Genomic DNA, 22,969 nt, shown 5'->3' with positions numbered 1-22,969 from the left:
AAAGGGGGTATCAAGGAGAACAAGGACGAGAGGGAGGAAGATATATTCAGGGGTACACTTGTAACTATGTAAACACAACAAATTAAAATCAATAAAAAAAATAAAATAAAAGATGCATATCACAGCCTAACCAGGTGGTGGCGTAGTGAATAGAGCATTGGATTAGGATGCAGAGGACCCAGGTTTGAAACTCTGAGGTCACCAGCTTGAGCATGGGCTCAACTGGTTTGAGCAAGTCTCACCAGCTTGAGCCCAAGGTTGCTGGCTTGAGTAAGAGATCACTAGGTCTGCTGTAGCCCTATGGTCAAGGCACATATGAGAAAGCGATCAATGAACAACTAAGGTGCTGCAACAAAGAATTGATGCTTCTCATCTCTCTCCCTTCCTGTCCTTCTGTTCCTATCTGTCTCTCTCTCTCTCTCTCTCTCTCTCTCACACACACACACACACACACACACACACACAAGATGCATATCACAAAAGCAAAAAATATATATATATATAACCCAGAATGATATTAGCACATTGAGAAATATAACTGAAAAAAAAGTTATTAGTCAGAAAGTCTTCTGGCATCATTTCACTTGCTTGTATCAATTGCTTAGAGTAAGGTAAAGGAATGGGCATCATTTTTAGCTTATTTTTTTTTTCTGAAAGGTTCTGTACTGCTGATATACTATATACATTATATTCCTGTACATTTTTCCATGGAAACTAGAGAAATAGCCATTCCATTTTGTTGACCCCATTTTTTTTCAATTTAATGGAAGAGTCATCTAAACATCTAAATGTACCTTTGTATTAATATTTTCACACCCAACATTAAATATCAGCTTAATAGTAATAAGCTGCCCTGGCCATTGGCTCAGTTGTAGAGTGTCGGCCCGGAGTGTGGATGTCCCGGGTTTGATTCCCAGTTATAACACACAGGAAAAGCAGGTTATACTTAAGGAGAGAAGATTACACCAGGAGGTAGGGATCCTTGAAGTCCATCTTAGAGGCCATGTACCATACCCATGTTGTTTCAAACTACTACATTGTGGGGTAATTAGTTATAATAGATAACTAATATGATTATTATTTTAATAGTAAGTGTTATATACATATACTTTCATAGATAGAGTTTTTGCCCTTGATAGCTCAGTTGGTTAGAGCATCAACCTGATACTCAAAGTTTGTGGGTTCAATCCCTAATCACAGCTCATACAGGAACAGATTGATGTTACTGTTTCTCTCTCTCTCTCTCTCCAAGATCAATAAATAAAAATAATAGGCTGGCCTGGGACGCCACAGTGGTTGGAGCAACAACCTGGAATGCTGAATGCACTGGTTCAAAACCTCCAGCTTGCCCAGTCAAGGTACATAAAGAGAAGCAACTACTACAAGTTGATGCTTCCTACTTTTCCCCCCTGCCTTTCAATCTCTCTCTCTCTCTCTCTCTCTCTCTCTCTCTCTCTCATTCTCTCTCTCTCTCAAGTCAATACACACACACACACACACACACACACACACACACTATATTTAACAATGTAGAGGAGGGGATTTATGAGGACAAAGAGAAAACTCAGAGTACTAGCCAGAGGAAAGAAAAGAAATTAAGAAGAGACTGTTTTTAAAGGAATTGCTATTACTTAGAGAAGAAATGCAATTAAGTTACATCAATAAATAAAGAATGTTATTTTTCAGCTGGTCATGTATACCCTATTCTTAACATCTCTAAAAAAAAGTGGATAGGGGTAAGGAAAGAAAATAAAATTAGTACTTTTGGTGATAGATAAAATGTGGGTTATATATAATATATAACAACACATGGTGGGCCAATTGCAGCACCTTTTGGTTGCTCCGCTACCGCCCACCATGAAAGCTGGAACGCCCACTAGTGGGCAGAAGGAACCAGGTTGACCAGCACTGCAAAAGTGGGTCGTTTTTATAAAAAGGTTCACCATCACTGTCCTAGACTCTCTGGCTGAGGCCCTGTGATATAGACTGACAAAAGACAGATTAACGGGGGGGGGGGGGGAGAGTTTATTAACATGTTTATCACATACACATGCAGGAAAAACAGTGATCAGTATCTCAAAGGAGTGGTTAGAGCTTTGGCTTATGTAGCATCCTAAAAGAACAATAAATTTGTAGAGAAGTGACAAGACAAAGGACAAGGGTTTAGGCTTTTAGGAATGGCAGATTGTGGGGACGTAAATAATGGAGGAACTCTTTTGGCTGAGTAGCTCAGTCGGTTAGAGTGTTGTCCCAATATGTTAAGGTTGTGGGTTTGATGCCTGGTCAGGACACATACAAGAATCAAAGAATAAGTACATAAATAAGTGGAATAATATATTGATGTTTCTCTCTCTTCCTTTTTTTCTCTCTCTCAAATCAAGAAATAAAAAAGTTAAAAAATATATATGGAAGATAACAGTTTTTTTAGTCATGTTTGTTATGTAGATTCTCCTGACATCTTCTCCATGCTTATAAGAGTCTTTAGTTACCTCCAGTTCTTAAGAATCTTCCTGCCTTTGCCTGACCAGTGGTGGCACAATGGATAGAGCATCAACCCAGAATGCTAAGGTTCCTAGTTTGAAAACCCAAGGGTCACTAGCACAGGGTTACTGGCTTGAGTGTGGGATCATCAACATGATCTCAAGGTCACTGGCTTGAAGCACAAGGTTGCTGGCTTGAGCAAGGGGTCACTGGCTTGGCTTGAGACCCCTGCCCCCTGTCAAGGCATGTATGAGAAGCAATCAGTGAACAACTAGAGTGAAGCAACTGCAAGTTGATACTTCCCATGTCTTTCCTCCATCTCTCTCTCTCTCTCTCTCTCTCTCTCTCTCTCTGCATGTCTCTCCTTCTCTTGCTAAAAATTTTTTTAAAATAAAATTAAATAAATTTTTTTTAAAAATAATCTTTCTGCCCATTCTGGTGAACATAGCGAAAACTTTTATGTCTGTCTTCAATTACCTTTAGTTCAAAATTATATTTTGGGACATATTTTGGGGTGGTATACTCTGAATCCATTTGGTCGATACCTGGAATATTCATGTTCTCATACTCTGTCATTGTTGATTGCCTTGTACCCTGATACACAGACTTGTTTGTCAGGCCTTATGCAGTTTCAAGATTAAATCCTAGGAATCATGCTATGGGCTACTACCATAAATAAGACCTTGTAATAATAACAATAATAATTAATTCATGTTCAGTACTTACAATATGACAGGCACTATTCTAAAGTAGTTACACCAACCCTATCAGTGTTATTACAATTATTATTTTACAGATAAGGAAACTGAGGTTTAGAGAGAATTTAACTAACTTACTCATGCCTAGTGAGTGTAGCACCAGGATTTGAACACAGGCAGTCAAGCTCAAACACCATACATTTACTGAACAATTGTTCTGAGGTATCTATTTTGTATTCAGCACTACCTAGGCACTTAAGATACATCATAAGCAAAACCTACAGAGACCTTTGCTCTCATGGAGCTTACATTTTAGTCAGGGGTTAAAGACAAAAAATGATAAGCAGAGCTGTGGTATGTTAAGAAAAATACAACATCATTACATTTTAATTCTAGATATCTGTATAGAGCTGTCTATAGAAATCTTTCTATATAACTCTATATTATAGTCTAAATAGGAATAACAAAAAAGAAAATATTTTAAATTTCCAGGAATAATTAAACTAAATTATAGATACTATAATTTAAAAACAGCATTAATAACCTATTAATGGTTAAAATAATTCTTTCTCCACAGTTGGCAATATAAATATTTTTAATTGAATGCTTTTATTTTAATTTACTTGTGTTCATGCTTTGTTTTCCTTTAAAAAATAAGAATACCAGACTGTGAGATTGTAGAATAGGCTTGAAGATAGGAGTCAAAGTTCTCTCCCTAGTTTAGTCAGCAGCAGGGGCCCACGGAATTAAAATGTGCAAGTCTGAAACCTAGTTCTCCCAAAACTAATATGAGGGAAGCTAATCCCCTGCTCCTTCCACTTACTCAACTGTTACCTATACATTCACTTAACAGGAGTGTCTGATTGCCTATTATGTGCAAAGGACTATAATTCCAAAATCACTGCTGGGAAGGAAGAAATATTTTTAACATCTATGCTTCATTTTGTTGTTGTTTTGGGGTTGGTTTTTTTTTTATTTTTTTATTTTTCTGAAGTTGGAAACGGGGAGGCAGTCAGACAGACTCCTGCATGCGCCCGACAGGGATCCACCCGGCATACCCACCAGGGGGCGATGCTCTGCCCATCTGGGGTGTTGCTCTGTTGCGACCAGAGCCATTCTAGCGCCTGAGGCAGAGGCCATGGATCCATCCTCAGCGCCCGGGCCATCTTTGCTCCAATGAAGCCTCAGCTGTGGGAGGGGAAGAGAGAGACAGAGAGGAAGGAGAGGAGGAGGGGTGGAGAAGCAGATGGGCGCTTCTCCTGTGTGCCCTGGCCAGGAATCGAACCCGGGACTCCTGCATGCCAGGCTGACGCTCTACCACTGAGCCAACCGGCCAGGGCATATGCTTCATTTTGCATTATCACCAGCAGTGAATGAAAGTTCCTGTTGCTCCACATCTTCACCAGAACTTTGTGTTGGCAGTGTTGTGCATTTTGGCCATTTTAATACATGTGTAGTGGTATCTCATTGTTCTTTTATTTTTTTTTAAGGTATTTTTTAATTTTTTTATTTTTTACAGAGACAGAGAGAGTCAGAGAGAGGGACAGACAGGGACAGACAGACAGGAATGGAGAGAGACGAGAAGCATCAATCATTAGTTTTTCATTGCACGTTGCAACACCTTAGTTGTTCATTGATTGCTTTCTCATATGTGCCTTGACTGCGGGCCTTCAGCAGACCAGTAACCCCTTGTTGGACCCAGAAACCTTGAGTTCAAGCTGGTAGGTTTTTTGCTCTAACCAGCTGAGCCCGCGCTCAAGCCAGCGACCTCAGGGTCTCGAACCTGGGTCCTCCGCATCCCAGTTCGACGCTCCATCCACTGCGCCACTGCCTGGTCAGGCCTCATTGTTCTTTTAATTGGCATTTTCTAAATGGCATATGATGTGGAGGTTTTTTCATATGTTTACTTACTATTTATATACCTTTTTTAAAAAATTATTTTATTTCTTGATTTTAGAGAGAGAAGACAATGGGAGAGAAAAGGTGGAGAAGAATGGGAAGCATCAAGTCACAATAGCTGCCTCTCATAATGCCTTTACTGGGCAACTGGGGCTTTGAACCAGCGGTGTCAGCATTCCAGATGGACGTCTTATCTACTGTGCCATCACAGGCCAGGCTATATATTTTCTTTGATGAGGTGTCATTAGCCCATTTTTTTAATTGATTGATTTTAGAACAACAGAGAGAGGAAGAAAGGGAAGAGAGAGTGAGAGAGAAAGAGAAGCATTCATTTATTGTTCTACTTAGTTGTGCACTCATTGGTCGCTTCCCATGTATGCCCTGACCATGGCACATATGTAACCTGCAACCTTGATGTTTCAGGACAATGTTCTAACTGACTGACCTAACCGGCCAGGGCCTGGCCTATTTTTAATATCAGGTTGTTTGATTTCTTATTGTTGAATTTTTATGAGATTTTGTATATTTTAGACAATAGTCTTTTTAAAAATTAATTAATTTTTAAAATTAATTTTAATGGGTGACATTGATAAATCAGAGTACATATGTTCAGAGAAAACATCTCTAGGTTATTTTGACATTTGATTATGCTGCATTCCCATCACCCAGAGTCCAATTGTCTTCTGTCACGTTCTAACTGGTTTTCTTTGTACCCCTCCCCCAACCTTCTCACTTTCCTCCCCCCCCACCCTGTAACCCCCACACTCTTGTCCATGTCGCTGAGTCTCATTTTTATGTCCCACCTATGTATAGAATCATATAGTTCTTAGTTTTTTCTGACTTACTTATTTCATGCAGTATAATGTTATCAAGATTCATCCATGTTGTTGTAAAAGATCCCATGTCATCATTTCTTATGGCTGGGTAGTATTCCATAGTATATATGTACTAAAGCTTTTTTTTTTTTTTTTTTTTTTAAATTTATTTTAGAAACTCAGAGAGAGGGATAGACAGGGACAGACAGACAGGAACGGAGAGATGAGAAGTAACAATCATTAGTTTTTCATTGCACGTTGCAACACCTTAGTTGTTCATTGATTGCTTTCTCATATGTGCCTTGACCAAAGGCCTTCAGCAGACCAAGTAACCCCTTGCTCAAGCCAGCGACCTTGGGCTCAAACCGGTGAGCTTTTGCTTAAACCAGATGAGCCCGCGCTTAAGCTGGAAACCTCAAAGTCTCAAACCTAGATCTTCCGCATCTCAGTCTGATGCTCTATCTACTGCGCCACCGCCTGGTCAGGCTGTACCAAAGCTTTTTAATCCACTCATCCACTGACGGACACTGGGGCTGTTTCCAGATCTTCGCTATTGTGAACAATGCTGCCATAAACATGGGGGTGCATTTCTTCTTTTCAAACAGTCCTATGGTGTTCTTGGGGTATATTCCTAAAAATGTGATAGCTGGGTCAAAAGGCAGTTTGATTTTGAATTTTTTGAGGAATCTCCATAGTTTTCCACAGTGGCTGCACCAGTCTGCATTCCCACCAGCAGTGCAGGACGGTTCCCTTTTCACCACATCCTCGCCAGCACTTATTCTATGTTGTTTTGTTGATGAGCGCCATTCTGACTTGTGTAAGGTGATATCTCATTGTGGTTTTAATTTGCATTTCTCTAATGATTAGTGATGTTGAGCATTTTTTCATATGCCTATTGGCCATTGGAATGTCCTATTTGGAGAAGTGTCTATTCATTTCTTTCGCCCATTTTTTGATTGGATTGTCTTCCTGGTATTGAATTTTACAAGTTCTTTATAAATTTTGGTTATTAACCCCTTATCAGACGTATTGTCAAATATATTCTCCCATTGTGTAGTTTGTCTTTTTATTCTGTTCTTATTGCCTTTAGCTGTGCAGAAAATTTTTAGTTTGATATAGTCCCATTTGTTTATCCTGTCTTTTATTTCACTTGCCTATGGAGATAAATCGGCAAATATATTGCTGCGAGAGATGTCAGAGAACTAGCTTACTGCCTATGTTTTCTTCTAAGATGTTTATGGTTTTACGGCTTACATTTAAGTTTAAGCCGTATCTATTTTTTATCCATTTTAAGTTTATTTTTGGGAATGGTGTAAGTTGGTGGTCTAGTTTCATTTTTTTGCAGGTAGCTGTCCAATTTTCCCAACACCATTTGTTGAAGAGGCTGTCTTTACTCCAATGTGTGCTCTTACCTCCTTTGTCAAATATCAGTTGTCCATAAAAGTGTGGGTTTATTTCTGGGTTCTCTGTTCTGTTCCATTGATCTATATGCCTGTTCTTATGCCAGTACCAGGCTGTTTTGAGTACAATGGCCTTGTAGTATAACTTGATTTCCGGGAGTGTGATACCTCCCACTTTTTTCTTCCGTTTCAATATTGCTGAGGCTATTCATGTTCTTTTTTGGTTCCATATAAATTTTTGGAATATGTGTTCTATATCTTTGAAGTAAGTCATTGGTATTTTAATCGGTATTGCATTAAATTTATAAATTGCTTTGGGTAATATAGACATTTTAATGATGTTAATTCTTCCTAACCATGAGCACGGTATATGCTTCCACTTGTTTGTAAATTCCCTGATTTTTTTATAAATGTTTTATAATTTTTCGAGTACAAGTCTTTTATCTCCCTGGTTAAATTTATTCCTAGGTACTTTATTTTTTTGGTTGCAATGGTAAAGGGGATTGTTTCCTTAATTTCTCTTTCTGACTGTTCATTGTTCGTGTATAAAACTGCCTCTGATTTCTGAGTATTAACTTTATATCCTGCCACCTTGCTGAATTCATTTATCAGGTCTAGTTGTTTTTTGACTGAGACTTTAGGGTTTTCTATATACAATATCATATCATCTGCAAATAATGATAGTTTTACTTCTTTTCCAATTTGGATACCTTTTATTTCTTTTTCTTGTCTGATTGCTGTTGCCAAGACTTCCAGAACTATGTTGAATAAGAGTGGTGAAAGGGGGCACCCCTACCTTTTCCTGATCTTAAGGGGATTGCTTTTAATTTTTGCCCATTGAGTATGATGTTGGCTATGGGTTTGTCATAGATGGCCTTTATCATGCTGAGGTATGTTCCCTGTATTCCCACTTTGCTGAGAGTTTTGATCATGAATGGGTGCTGGATTTTATCAAATGCTTTTTCTGCATCTATTGAAATTATCATGTGGTTTTTCTCCTTCCTTTTGTTTATGTGATGAATCACATTGATTGATTTACGAATATTGTACCAGCCTTGCCTCCCAAGAATAAATCCCATTTGATCATGGTGTATGATTTTTTTCATCTATTGCTGGATTCGGTTTGTTAATTTTTGTTGAGGATTTTAGCATCTAAATTCATCAGGAATATTGGCCATTAATTTTCTTTCTTTGTGTTGTCTTTGCCTGGTTTTGGAATCAGAATTAAGCTCGCCTCATAAAAGGAGCTTGGAAGTCTTCCTTCCTCTTGAATTTTTTGAAATAGCTTGAGAAGGATAGAAATTAGTTCTTCTTTGAATATTTGGTAGAATTCACTTTTGAAGCCATCAGGCCCAAGACTTTTGTTTTGGGGGAATTTTTTGATAACTGTTTCAATCTCATTTGTTGTAATCGGTCTGCTTCGGTTTTCTGATTCTTCTAGATTAATTTTTGGAAGATTATATGTTTCAAGGAATTTGTCCATTTCATCTAGGTTGTCTAGTTTTTTGGCGTACAGTTCTTCATGATATTTTCTTACAATAGTTTGTATTTCTGTTGTGTCAGTTTTTATTTCTCCATTCTCATTTCTAATTTTATTTATTTGAATCTTCTCTCTTTTTTTCTTGGTAAGTCTGGTTAAAGGTTCATTGATCTTGTTTACCTTTTCAAAGAACCAGCTCCTGGTTTCATTTATCTTCTGTGTTGTTTCTTTATCCTCTATGTCAGGGGTTTCAAACTCGCGGCCCGCCGAACAATTTTGTGCGGCCCGCAGACTAATCCACAAAGTTCAAAATATTTTGGATAAAATTAAGTAAGCCTGTGGATTAGTCTGTGGGCCGCACAAAATTGTTCGGCGGGCCGCGAGTTTGAGACCCCTGCTCTATGGCATTTATTTCTGCTCTGATCTTTATTATATCCTTCCTTCTACTAGCTCTGGGCTTTACTTGCTGTTCTTTTTCTAATTCTTTTAGATGCAGGATCAAGTTGTTTATTTGAGATTGTTCTAGCTTCTTGAGGTATGTCTGTAATGCTATGAACTTCCCTCTCAGGACTGCTTTTGCTGTGTCCTATAAATTTTGAGTTGATGTATACTTGTTATCTTTCGTTTTAGGAATTTTTTAATTTCTTTTTGATCTCATTGCTAATCCATCTGTTATTTAATAACATGCTATGTAGTTTCCAAGTGTTTGAGTATTTTTCAGGTTTTCTGTTGTGGTTGACTTCTAGTTTCAAGCCATTGTGATCAGAGAAAGTGCTCGATATGATTTCAATCTTCTTAAATTTGTTGAGACCACTTTTGTGCCCTAATATGTGGTCTATCCTAGAGAATGTACCATGAGCACTTGAAAAGAATGTATATTCCCCTGCTTTATGGTGAAAGGTTCTGAAGATATCTATTAAATCGAGATGATCTAGTATGTCCTTTAAGTCTGCTGTTTTTTTATTAATTTTCTTTCTTGAGGATCTATCTAGTGATGTTAGTGGGGTATTGAAATCCCCTACCATCATAGTATTGCTGTTGGTCTCGCCCTTTAAATCCATCAAAGTCTGCTTTATATATTTAAGTACTCCTATATTAGGTGCATAGATATTTTTAACGGTTATATCTTCCTGCTGGATTGCTCCCTTTATCATTATGTAATTACCTTCTTTATCTCTTACTATAATCTTTGTTTTAAAGTCCATTTTGTCTGATATAAGTATTGCTACCCCAGATTTTTTTTCATTTCCATTTGTGTGAAATATTTTTTCATCCTTTTATCTTCAGTCTATGTGCATATTTTGTTTTAAGGTGTGTCTTTTGTAGACAGCATATATATGGGTCCTGTTTTCTTATCCACGCAGCTACCCTATGTCATTTGATCGCATCATTTAATCCATTTACATTTAAGGTTATTATTAATATGTAATTGTTTATTGTCATTTAATTCTTTAAAACAGTATTTCTCTTTTGCTATATTCTTTTTCTCCTTTGATCTGTTTACAACAGGCCCCTTAGCATTTCTTGCAGCCTTGGTTTGATTGTAGTGAATTCCTTGAGGTATTTTTGTCTGGAAAGCTTTTTATTTCTCCTTCAATTTTAAACGATAGCCTTGCTGGATAAAATAGTCTTGGTTGTAGCCTCTTGTTCTGCATTACTTTGAATATTTCTTGCCATTCCTTTCTGGCCTCAAGTGTTTCTGTTGAGAAGTCGGAAGTCATCCTTTTGGGGGTTCCTTTGTAGGTTATAGTCTTTTTTTCTCAAGCAGCTTTTAATATTTTCTCTTTATCACTTAGCTTTGGTATTTTAATTTTGATGTGTCTTGGTGTAGACTTCTTTGGGTTTCTCTTTAATGGAGTTCTCTGTGCTTCTTGAATTTGTGAGATGTTTTCCTGCCTTAATTGAGGGAAGTTTTTAGTATGATATGATTGAACAAAGTCTCTATCTCTTGTTCTTTCTCTTCTTTTTCAGGAATCCCTATAATGAAGATGTTATTTCTCTTCATGTTGTCACAGAGCTCTCTTGGAGTTTCCTTAGAATTTTTGAGTCTCTTTTCTTTTTTCTGCTCTGCTTTCGTGCCTTTATTTATCTTGCCCTCTAACTGACTGATTCAATTCTCAGCATCATCCATTTTGCTTTTAATTCCTTCCATTGTGTTCTTCATTTCTGATATTGTATTTGTCATTTCTGACTGATTCTTTTTTAATATTTCAATGTCCTTTTTTATATTTGCTATCTCTTTATTTAGTTGTTCGTAATGACCATCTACTGTTGTTCTCATATCTTTGAGCCTCCTAACAATCATTGTTTTAAACTCTGCATCTGGTAATTTGGTTATATGTGACTCATTTAGGTCCTTTTCTGGGAATTTCTCTTGATTCGTTTGTGTTGCATTTCCCTGCCTTCTCATTTTGTCTGGGTAAAAGAAGGTTTTGGCCACTGGAGTCCACTGGGTGTGGCCTCTGTGTTCCCTAGGCATGGTCTGTCTGCAGGCCGGCCACCCCCTCTGCTGTTGCTGCTTAGGGCATTTGGGTATGGGTGTTGCTGGTGCCTGCCTACTGGGGCTGTTGCTGTGGTTTCCACCTCTCCTTCATGGGAGTGGCTGTGATTACGCGCTCAGGTGTACAAGCCTCAGGTGCCTTGGCCTTCGCCCCGCCGCTGCAGTTGGCGTTATGCTTGGCCTTGAGGGCAGGGGTGAGCACCTTTGCTCAGCTGCGGATCTCCACTTGATTCCAGGCATTCGCCCTGCCCTTGCCGGAGGAGCATGCTCGTGGGACAGCTGCAAGCCTTGGTCCCACAGGCAGGGCAGAACTGGGTGCCCATGGTCAGTAGCAGGACTCCTCCTGTTCTGGGCTTTTGGCTCCACCCTCGTGGGAGGAGCCAACTCCCAAGTCAGGCCACCATCCTCGGTTCAGCAGGTGGGGCAAGGCAGTGCTCCTGCACCTTTGCTCAAGGGTGGGTCTCCGCCCCTCCCAGGGCACCTGTCCTTCCCCTGCAGGTTGGATTGCAGGCAGCCCGCAGCTGGGCTTGACCACTTTTGCATGTCCCCTCCTCCCCAGCTGGGCACTACTGAGCTCACACCCGGGCCTCAGTGGTGACCAGCGGGCTTCTGCCCTTGCTGACAGAACCGGGCTTCCATGTCCCACCACTGCCCACCATCAGGTGAGCCCTCAGTCATGTGGGTGGGGTCGCTGCAGCTCAGACCCTAACACTCAGTACTGTAGTCCTGAAAGCTCCCTCCTTCTAAGTGATTCTGCTCTGAGTGCCACGGGAGAGCTTGTTTGCCTGGTGTCCTGCTTCCCTTTGCTGGTGTTTCTGTTTCCAAGGAAAATATTTACTTCAGATTTGGGAAGTGACTAGTCTCAGAGGTTAGAGTGGCTGTCTCTCAAACTGTTTCTCCCTGGGCATCCTAGATTACACTGTCTTCCTGCTACTCTGGTCCTCTCCTCTCTCTCTGTCCCCTAGAGCCCCAGGTGAGTGGTTGTGAGAGAGGTTTTCTTTGTGGTCCCTTTAAGAAGAATCCTGGGTCTGAGAAATCAGTTTCTTTCTCACAAACAGTATCCTGACTTGTTTCCAGCTAAATACTGCCCATACACCTCTTCTATGCTCTGGGTCTGCAGGCTGGGGCTTTGTTCCTGGAACTCAGGGACCCTCCCCTCTCTGCTAAACTCACTTCCCACCACACGAGTCTCTCCTGGCTGCTGTTTGCTCTGGGGAGCTGGGCAGCCCTCTCCATGTTTCTGCTTTTCCTACCAGTCTCATTGTGCCTTCCTCAGTGTTCCTTGGTTGAAGAGTCCTCTTAGATTAGTACAAAGTTGGTTTTTCCAGATGATGGTTCTTAAAATTAGTTTGTAATCCACTTTGCTTCTGGGAGGTGGAAGTTGGTACGTCTGCCTACTTCCTCGCCATCTTGTCTTCCCTAGACAATAGTTTTTTATAAGTTATGTCTTTTTTCCAGACTTTATATTTTTAGAGAAGTTTTAGATTCACAGAAAAATTAAGGAGAAGGTACAGAGGTTTTCCACATACCCTGCCCAGATACATACATAGCTTTCCCAATTATCAGCATCCCCCACCAGAATGGTACATTTTTCACAATTGATAAGCCTACACTGACACATTGTAATCACTGAAAGTTCATGGTTTACATTAGGGTTCACTCTTGTGTTGTACATTGTGCATTTGGACAAATGCATAGGGACATGTATCCATCATTATGATCAGACATGTCTTTGGCAAATATTTTTGCCCAGTCTGTGGCTCCTTTTCTCATTCTTATAGATAACACACCATACATGGTCATTTATCTAATTTTTTAATGTGTTACTATATATCCAACACTATTTTGTAAAAAAAAATACAAAAATGCATAAGCACTGTTCCTGGCCTCAAGGAGCTCACAATCTATTAAAGAAGGCAAGCAGGAACTGATGACATAATTGTTTGAAAGGCCCACCATTATCCTAGGCCATTTCATTGCCCATGAAGAAAACCCTGTCCCTCACCCTAACCTCATTGGACCTTAACTTTAGCTCTGACAAATTTAATCTCTACTTCTCTTCAGCAACCCCTCCAATGACCGTGCCCTCAGACAGAACTGACAGGCAAATATTTCATTTCTAAAATCTCACATGCCAACAAACTATTCACTGACAACTTTTTATCCTTTACTGCTCTCTCTCCCTGTAGTGTTATTTGCGCTCCCTTCTATCTAGGCTAGATATCAAGTGTCTTTGTCTTCATTTTCTTTCACTTTATCTCCTTGCTTTGGGTATATAACTCCAACGGCTCAATCACTCTCTTGCCCTTTTAATAATAATGATAGTGATGGTAGCTATCATTTATTGACCACATACAATTTTTCAGTCACTACAAATTATGTGTTTTACATAAATACTTAAATATTTCATAGAGGAATATATGGACTAAGAGTTTAAGGCTTATGTAGTGAAGGAACTCAAGGTATGCCAAGCCACAATATGTCACTGTGATGTATTAATTATTTTGAGCATATGACAACTGAAAAACAGCAGACACAGGAAAAGCTATCTGCTCTTCCCCTTCCCGCCTAAAAGAAAGGCATAAATGTCCCTTTGTAAAGATGACATAAGTTCCATTTGTAAAGGCTCCTCATTCTTATACCAGCAAGAGAAGAATGATTCTTACCATGGGAGATGACACAATGCCACAGAACAAACATTACTAAGCAACTCTTATCTACTATAGAGTTCCTAGTCACTTTTCACAATTTAATAACCCTAAGAGCCAAAACCCCCTTTTTTTGTCTAATCAGTTCTTCGTAATTTATTGCCCTTCGTTAAAATGATATATAAGCCCCCAACTTTAATTGCCTCTTGGGTTTTTGCTTCTTTTCTGTGAAGCTTCCATGAATGTGAAAATATTAACATCAATAAAAACACATGCCCATTCTCCCATTGTTCTGTCTTTTCTTGGTTTAATTAATATGCCAACAGAAGTAGAACCTGAAAGGATAGAGGGAAAATTTTCTTCTCTCCTGTGCCTATAAGGGGCAAAGCCTGAATTCAAATCCAGATCTTTCTGATCCAAAGCTCATATTTTTTTCCCATTAGGCCATACTGTTCTTTATCCTTTGAAGACATGTTATTTTCTGGGCAGTGTGAGTTATTTTTCTCAAATTAAGAACTGGAGAGTAGACAGCAGAAATATGACTCAGATACAGAACAGTTGGAACCAGGGACTCTAAGATCGTCAGGATTTTCTCACTGACTTTCATATTGTGCCTAACCATTTTGAGGTAATAAATACTTGGTAACTTATTACAAAAATAAATGGTAAGGAGATTATTATTTAAAATTTATTATTTTTATTATAGGCTTTATTATGAATGAATATTTTAGAAGGACAGAGATATAAAATGAATAATGTTTTTTATAATGTAATAAGCATAATAGCAATGAAGAAGAGAATGGAAACAATTAGACCTCAGGCCTACAAACTAGATTTAGGTTCTACCTCTGCTGCTTATTAATTATACATGTCTCAGATCTATAGGATATAAATATTCAAAATAAAGGTGGTACTCCCCATCTTAAAGGGTTTTCTGAGCTCTCTATCTCCAACTATGTACCAGATATCAGCACTCAGAAGTCTCACAAACACTTCAACTTTAAGTCCAAAATGGAACTAATCCTGCTTCACAGCCTTTTAGTCCTCCAGTGTACCTTATCTCAGTTTATAACACCACCAATCATACAGTGCTCAAGTCAGAAGCCAGGAATTTTGTCCCCACATCTCCAGTTACTTTTTATGTCCAAGCACTGCATCTTATGTTCTACTTTCATTAATTCATGTATTCAAAAATAAAATTTGTGTGTGTGTGACAGACAGAGACAGAGAAAGGAACAGATAGGGACAGACAGGCTGGAAGGGAGAGAGATGAGAAGCATCAGTTCTTTATTGCAGTACCTTAGTTGTTCATTGATTGCTTTCTCACATGTGCCTTGATGGGGGTGGGAAAGGCTACAGCGAGCAAGTTACCCCTTGCTCAAGTCAGCAACTTTGGCCTCAAGCCAGTGACCTCGGGCTTCAAGCCAGTGACTTTTGGGCTCAAGGCAGCGACCATGAGGTCATGTCTATGATCCCATGCTCAAATCAGCAATCTTACGTTCAAGCTGGTGAGCCCACACTCAAGCTGGATGAACCCACGCTCAAGCCAGAAGAGACCATGCTCAAGCCAGCAACCTTGTGGTTTTGAACCTGGATTCTCTGCATCCCAGTCCGATGTTCTATCCACTGTGCTACCACCCGGTCAGGCAGGAACACTTTTTTTTTAGAAAGTAACTCTAAGCCCAGTGGAGGATGAGGTTAGGAATTATCCAGGTGTCTGTGTTGTTGAGGCAGGGGTGAGGAGGAGAAAGAGCTTTCCTGGCAGAGGGAATGACATGTGTAAAGATCCTTCAATAGGAAAACAGTGGTCAAGGGAATGAAAATAATGTCACTGGAGGCTAGTGAGATCTCAGTAAGTGTGATTCCATACAGGTGAAAGAGGAGGCAGGCAAATCACAGCAGACTAAGGGTGCAAACACAAGTAGCTGAAGGACTCAGGAAGGCAGACCACATAAAGGTAAAAGCAGTGAAAACAAAACTGGTACACATGTATCATCTAGAGGGAACAGCCACAACTCAACTCTAGCTGATTACTGAAATAAAGCAAAGTTGGCTCAGTGTGGCCAGATCTTCTAGCTGTTTAAGAAAAACTGGAAATCTAGACTTTAATATTTAATCTTCTATGTTTTTAATATTAGCATTGACTTTTTAAAAATTAAGCCATTGTGATATCAAACAAAATATATATCAGCAGCAGTTTAGTTGGGACCTGTGGGCCATCAAGTTCCAAAATGATGATGTGTTAACATACCATGGATTTTGGTATATCATGAGTTCATAGTGGTACACAAAAAAGTGAAGATGTCAGTAGACCATATTCCACAAATGTGGGTCCTGAGTTCAGAAGAGAGACCCATACTGGTGATTTGTATTTGGTTTCATTCTTTTTTAGGTCATTCTTACATTATAGTTCATTAAAACCATGAGTATGAATAAAATTGCAAAGGAAAAGGGTTTGGAAGTATGGAAAAGCATGGCACTTGACATTTCTGGCTGGAAAATGGGGAGATGAGAATTTTAAGAAATGAGTCAGTGTGATGTCAGAGAAATGGCACAGTGAGGAGTGGTCCCAATATCTCTCCCTGAAACTTCAACAAATTCAACAACTAGATACAGAAAAACAATCGCAGAAGCATCTGAAATACACATACATCAAACAAAGGTACGATTGGGCGAAACGGTGGCTGAATATATAATCTACTCTGAAGGAAATAAGATGGAGAAAGGAGTATTCTACTTTCCTCACTGACCTGAGCAAGGGCTGCTTTCACTTGGAACTGAGAGAAAGCAAGGGCTGGGGGCATGGAAAAAGCTGGGCTAGGGCAGAGATGTTCAAGCCGAGGAGAGAGTGTGCCCACAGCTCAGCCCACACAGAGCTAACGCTAGCAGCAGACCCCAGCAGAGGTGGGCGAGCAGTTGCCTTGTTTACTCCTGTATCCCAGTTGGTGAGCGTGGGCAGTGTGCGAGTGGATCCACCTGGCACTTCCACCATGTTCCCAGATGGAGAGGCTGGGTCGGAGACCGTCAGTAGTGACCCTCTGTGTGGGCTGTGACCACTTTCTGAATAATCCCAGCTTCCCAAACAACAGCGTGCAGGAAGTGCATGAAAGCCGGCTTCCCTACACCTGGACCTGTCTTGGCGCGGCACCTCCTACAGCCATATAGGCTAACAAAGCACACTCCTGGGGAAAAGAACTGTGGAAGTGGTAGAGGAAAGGGCGCACAGGCAGCTTGCAGACAGCTTGCAGACAGCCTCTGGAGAGCAGACCTGTGGAGTGCTAATGCATACTAGACATGTCCAGAGGCTCATAGAAAGACACCTGAAAGGCAATTGGCTCCCAGCCCTGCCTGATTACGCTGGCGGCTCCAGCTGGCAAAGCCTTACCTGGAACCCGGCATTGAGTGGGGATGGAGAGGGAATTTGGCAGCTCTTAGAGCCTCTGGCTCTCCAGGCAGTGGCTGGGGCAACTTCACAGCTGGGTCCCAAGTTTCTGGCTCAGGAAGGAGAGATTTGGGGAGAGGCTCCAAGAAAATGGACTCTCCCATTGTCAGAGCCTGCAAATGCTAACAAGCCCCACCTACCAACAGGACTGAGGCCTACTTTATGTCATCACCATAGCGACACAACAGCAAGTCTCTGCCTAAGAGTGCCACAGGGTCAGAACCTAGAGTACAGCGCCACCGGCCAAAAAGAGAGAGAAGAAACAAAAAAGAACAAGATAATTTCTAAAAACCAGGAAAAACCCAGTCTTTATAAATTTTTCCATTTTATTTCTTGTATTTTTTATCCTTATTTTTCCTTCCACCTTGGTCATTTTATTCTCTTTCTGTTTTATTCTTTTCTTTTCATTTTGAACATTATTACCCTAGGTGCTACATTTTTCTATTCTATAAGAAATACATCTAAGCTACAAGGATAAAAACAAATTCAAAGTGAAAGGTTGGAAAACAATACTTCAAACAAATAACATCCAAAAAAAGCAGGTGTAGCAATACTCATATCTAACAATGCTGACCACAAGACAGCATAGGTAATCAGGGACAAAAACGGTCATTTCATAATGATAAAGGGGACATTGAATAAAGAAAACATAACACTTCTTTTTTTTTTTTTTTTTTTTTGCATTTTTTTCTGAAGCTGGAAACAGGGAGAGACAGTCAGACAGACTCCCGCATGCGCCCGACCGGGATCCACCCGGCACGCCCACCAGGGGCCGACGCTCTGCCCACCAGGGGGCGATACTCTGCCCATCCTGGGCGTCGCCATGTTGCGACCCTCCTGGGTGTCACCATGTTGCGACCAGAGCCACTCTAGCGCCTGGGGCAGAGGCCACAGAGCCATCCCCAGTGCCAGGGCCATCTTTGCTCCAATGGAGCCTTGGCTGCGGGAGGGGAAGAGAGAGACAGAGAGGAAGGCGCGGCGGAGGGGTGGAGAAGCAAATGGGCGCTTCTCCTATGTGCCCTGGCCGGGAATCGAACCCGGGTCCTCCGCACAATAGGCCGACGCTCTACCGCTGAGCCAACCGGCCAGGGCCAACACTTCTTAATATATATGCACCAAACCAAGGAGCACCAAAATATATAAGACAGCTACTAACTGACCTAAAAACAAAAACCAAAAAAATACAATCATACTTGGAGACCTAAATACACCACTGATGGCTCTAGATTGCTCATCCAAACAGAAAATCAATAAAGAAATATTGGCCTTAAATGAAACACTAGAACACTTGGATATGATAGACATCTACAGTACATTTCATCCCAAAGTGCCAGAGTATACATTTTTCTCTAGTGTACATGGAACACTCTCAAGAATTGACCATATGTTAGACCACAAAAATAACATCAACAAATTCAAAAAGACTGAAATTATGCTAAGCATATTTTCTGATCATAAAGCCTTGAAACTAGAATTCAATTGCAAAAAAGAGGAAAAAACCCCCACAAAAATGTGGAAACTAAACAACATACTTTTAAAAAATGAGTGGGTCAAAGAAGAAATAAAAACAGAGATCAAAAGATACATACAGGCAAACGAAAATAACAATACAACATATCAGAATCTCTGGGATGCAGCAAAAGCATTAATAAGAGGGAAGTTCATATCACTACAGGTTTGTATGAACAAACAAGAGAAAGCTCAAGTAAACCCAGTTAACTTTACATCTGAAGGAACTAGAAAAAGAAAAACAAAGACAACCCAAAACCATCAGAAGAAAGGAAATAATAGAAATCAGAGTAGAAATAAATGAAATAGAGAACAGAAAAACTATAGAAAAAAATTAATAAAAAAAGGAACTGGTTCGTTAAAAAGATCAACAAAATTGACAAACCCTTGGCAAGACTCACCAAGGAAAAAGAGAAGGGACTCATATGAACAAAATCCAAAATGAAAGAGGAGAGAAATCACCACAGATATCATAGATATATGAAGAATTATCATAGAATACTATGAAAAACTATATGCCACCAAATTTAACAATATAGAAGAAATGAATAAATTCCTAGAACAATACAATCTTCCTAGACTGAGTCATGAAGAAGCAGAAAGCCTAAACAGACCCATACGCAGGGAGGAAATAGAAACAACTATCAAAAACCTCCTGAAAAATAAAAGTCCAGGGCCAGACAGCTATACTAATGAATTCTATCAAACATTCAAGAACATTTCTATTCTACTCAGTCTTCCAAAAAATTGAAGAAGAAGCAATACTGCCAAACACATTTTATGAGGCCAACATAACCCTCACACCAAAACCTGTCAAGGACAACACAAAAAAAGAAAACTACAGACCATTATCTCTAATGAATACAGATGCTAAAATGCTAAACAAAATACTAGCAAATCGAATACAACAGCATATTAAGAAAATAATTCATCATGATCAAGTGGGATTCATCCCAGAATCACAAGAATGGTTCAACATACATAAAACAGATAATGTAATACACCATATCAACAAAACAAAGAACAAAAACCACATGATCTTATCAATAGATGCAGAAAAGGCATTTGATAAAATACAACACCATTTTATGTTTAAAACACTCAACAAAATGGGTATAGAAGGAAAATATCTCAACATAATAAAGGCCATCTACGATAAACCATAAGTTAACATCATATTAAATGGCATAAAACTGAGAACTTTTCCCCTAAAATCAGGAACAAGACAAGGTTGTCCACTCTCTCCACTCTTTTTCAACGTAGTGCTGGAAGTTCTATCGAGAGCAATCAGACAAGAGAAAGAAATAAAAGGCATTCATATTGGGAAAGAAGAAGTAAAGGTTTCACTTTTTGCAGATGATATGATCCTGTATATCAAAAACCCCAAAGACTCCACAAAAAGACTACCAGAAACAATAAACCAATAAAGTAAGGTTGCAGGAGACAAAATTAATATACGAAAGCCTATTGCCTTCCTATATCCTAATAATGAAACATCAGAAAACAAGCTCAAAAAAACAATCCCCTTCATGGTTGCCACAAAAAGATTAAAATACCTAGGAATAAGCATAACAAAGAATGTAAAGGACCTATATAATGAAAACTACAAAGCATTGTTAAGAAAAATAGAAAAAGATATAATGAAATGGAAAAATATTTCTTGTTCTTGAATAGGAAGAATAAATATAGTCAAAATGACTATATTACCCAAAGCGCTATATAAATTTAATGCAATTCCCATCCAAATTCCAATGTCATTTTTTAAAGAAATGGAACAAAAAATCATTAGCTTTATATGGAACTATAAAAAAACCCAAATAGCCAGAGAAATTCTAAGGAAAAAGAACGAAGCTGGGGGCATTACAATACCTGACTTCAAATTATATTATAGAGCTACGATAATCAAAACAGCATGGTATTGCCTGACTAGGTGGTGGCGCAGTGGGTAGAGCATTGGACTTGGATGCGGAGGACTCAGATTTGAGACCCTGAGGTTGGCAGCTTGAGCGTGGGCTCATCTGTCTTGAGAAGAAAAAAAAAAGCTCACTGGCTTGGACCCAAGGTCGCTGGCTCAAGCAAGGGTTTACTCGGTCTGCTGAAGGCCCACGGTCAAGGCACATATGAGAAAGCAATCAATGAACAACTAAGGTTTCACAAGGAAAAACTGATGATTGATGCTTCTCATCTCTCTCTGTTCCTGCCTGTCTGTCCCTATCTATTCCTCTCTCTGACTCTTTCTGTCCCTGTGTAAAAACAAAACAAACAAAAACCCAGCATGGTATTGGCAGAAAAATAGACTCTCAGACCAATGGAACAGAATAGAAAGCCCAGAAATAAAACCACATATATATGCTCAAATAATTTTTGATAAAGGGAATTTGTTGGCAACACACAATGGAGAAAAGAAAGCCTCTTCAACAAATGGTGCTGGGAAAACTGGAAAGCCACATGCAAAAGAATGAAGCTCGACTACAGTTTGTCCCCTTGTACTAAAATTAATTCAAAATGGATCAAAGACCTAAATATAAGACCTGAAACAGTATATTGTATAGTAGAAAATGTAGGTACTAAACTCATGAAGTTTGGTTACAAAGAGCACTTTATTAATTTGACTCCAAAGGCAGGGGAAGTGAAGGCAAAGATAAATGAATGGGACCACATCAGACTAAGAAGCTTTTGCACAGCAAGAGAAACTGACAACAAAACAAACAGCCAACTAAATAGGAGATGATATTTTCAAACAACAGCACAGATAAGGGCCTAATATCCAAAATATACAAAGAACTCATAAAACTCAACAACAAACAAACAACCCAATAAAAAAATGGGAAGAGGACATGAACAGACACTTTTTCCAGGAAGAAATACAAATGGCCAACAAATATATGAAAAGATGCTCATCTTCACTAGCTATTAGAGAAATGCAAACAAAAACTACAATGAGATCCCAACTCACATTTGTTAGATTAGCTATTATCAACAAGACAGGTAATAACAAGTGTTGGAGAGGCTGTGGAGAAAAAGGAACCCTCATCCACTGTTAGTGGGAATGTAAAGTAGTACAACCATTATAGAAGAAAGTATTGTGGTTCCTCAAAAAATTAAAAATAGAACTACCATATGACCCAGCAATCCCTCTACTGGGAATATACCCCCATATATCAAAAACACTGGGCCCTGGCCGGTTGGCTCAGCGGTAGAGCATCGGCCTGGCGTGCAGGGGACCTGGGTTCGATTCCCTGCCAGGGCACATAGGAGAAGCGCCCATTTGCTTCTCCACTCCCCCCCTCCTTTCTCTCTGTCTCTCTCTTCCCCTCCCACAGCCAAGGCTCCATTGGAGCAAAGATGGCCTGGGTGCTGGGGATGGCTCCTTGGCCTCTGCCCCAGGCGCTAGAGTGGCTCTGGTCGCGGCAGAGTGACGCCCCGGAGGGGCAGAGCATCGCCCCCTGGTGGGCAGAGCGTCGCCCCTGGTGGGCGTGCCGGATGGATCCTGGTTGGGTGCATGCGGGTGTCTGTCTGTCTCTCCCCATTTCCAGCTTCAGAAAAATACAACCACCCCCCCCCCGAAAAAACCACTGGTACATAAAAACACATGCAGCCCCATGTTCATTGCAGCATTGTTCACAGTGGCAAAGACATGGAAACAACCAAAAAGCCCTTTAATAGATGATTGGATAAAGAAGATGTGGTACATATACACTATGGAATACTACTCAGCCATAAGAACTGATGACATCGGATCATTTACAAGAATATGGATGGACCTTGATAACATTATACTGAGTAAAATAAGTAAATCAGAAAAAACTAAGAACTATATGATTCCATACATAGGTGGGACATAAAAATGAGACTTAGGGACATGGACAAGAGTGTGGTTGTTACTGGGGATTGGGAGAAAAAGAAGGGGTGGGGGGAAAGTAGAGTCACAAAGAAAACTAGATAGAAGGTGACGGAAGACTATATTAATTTGGGTGATGGGTATGCAACATAATCAAATGTAAAAATAACCTGGAGGTGTTTTCTCTGAACCTATGTACCCTGATTGATTAATGTCACCTCATTAAAAAAAAAAAGAATTAGAGAAGTAGTTAAAA

The 22,969-nt window shown here is 39.8% G+C and overlaps 1 non-coding gene across 1 annotated transcript; it reads right to left on the bottom strand.

The window, feature by feature from the left end:
• Window positions 1-18,379: 18,379 nt before the first annotated feature.
• TRNAN-AUU (transfer RNA asparagine (anticodon AUU)) lies at window positions 18,380-18,455 on the bottom strand. The gene has a single exon. It is a non-coding gene; the product is annotated as a tRNA-Asn (tRNA).
• Window positions 18,456-22,969: the final 4,514 nt, after the last annotated feature.

Source organism: Saccopteryx bilineata, chromosome 5 (assembly GCF_036850765.1).
Source record: "Saccopteryx bilineata isolate mSacBil1 chromosome 5, mSacBil1_pri_phased_curated, whole genome shotgun sequence".
NCBI lineage: Eukaryota > Metazoa > Chordata > Mammalia > Chiroptera > Emballonuridae > Saccopteryx > Saccopteryx bilineata.
Note: the sequence above shows the minus strand (reverse complement) of the source record. Positions and strands in the feature narration are given on the sequence as shown.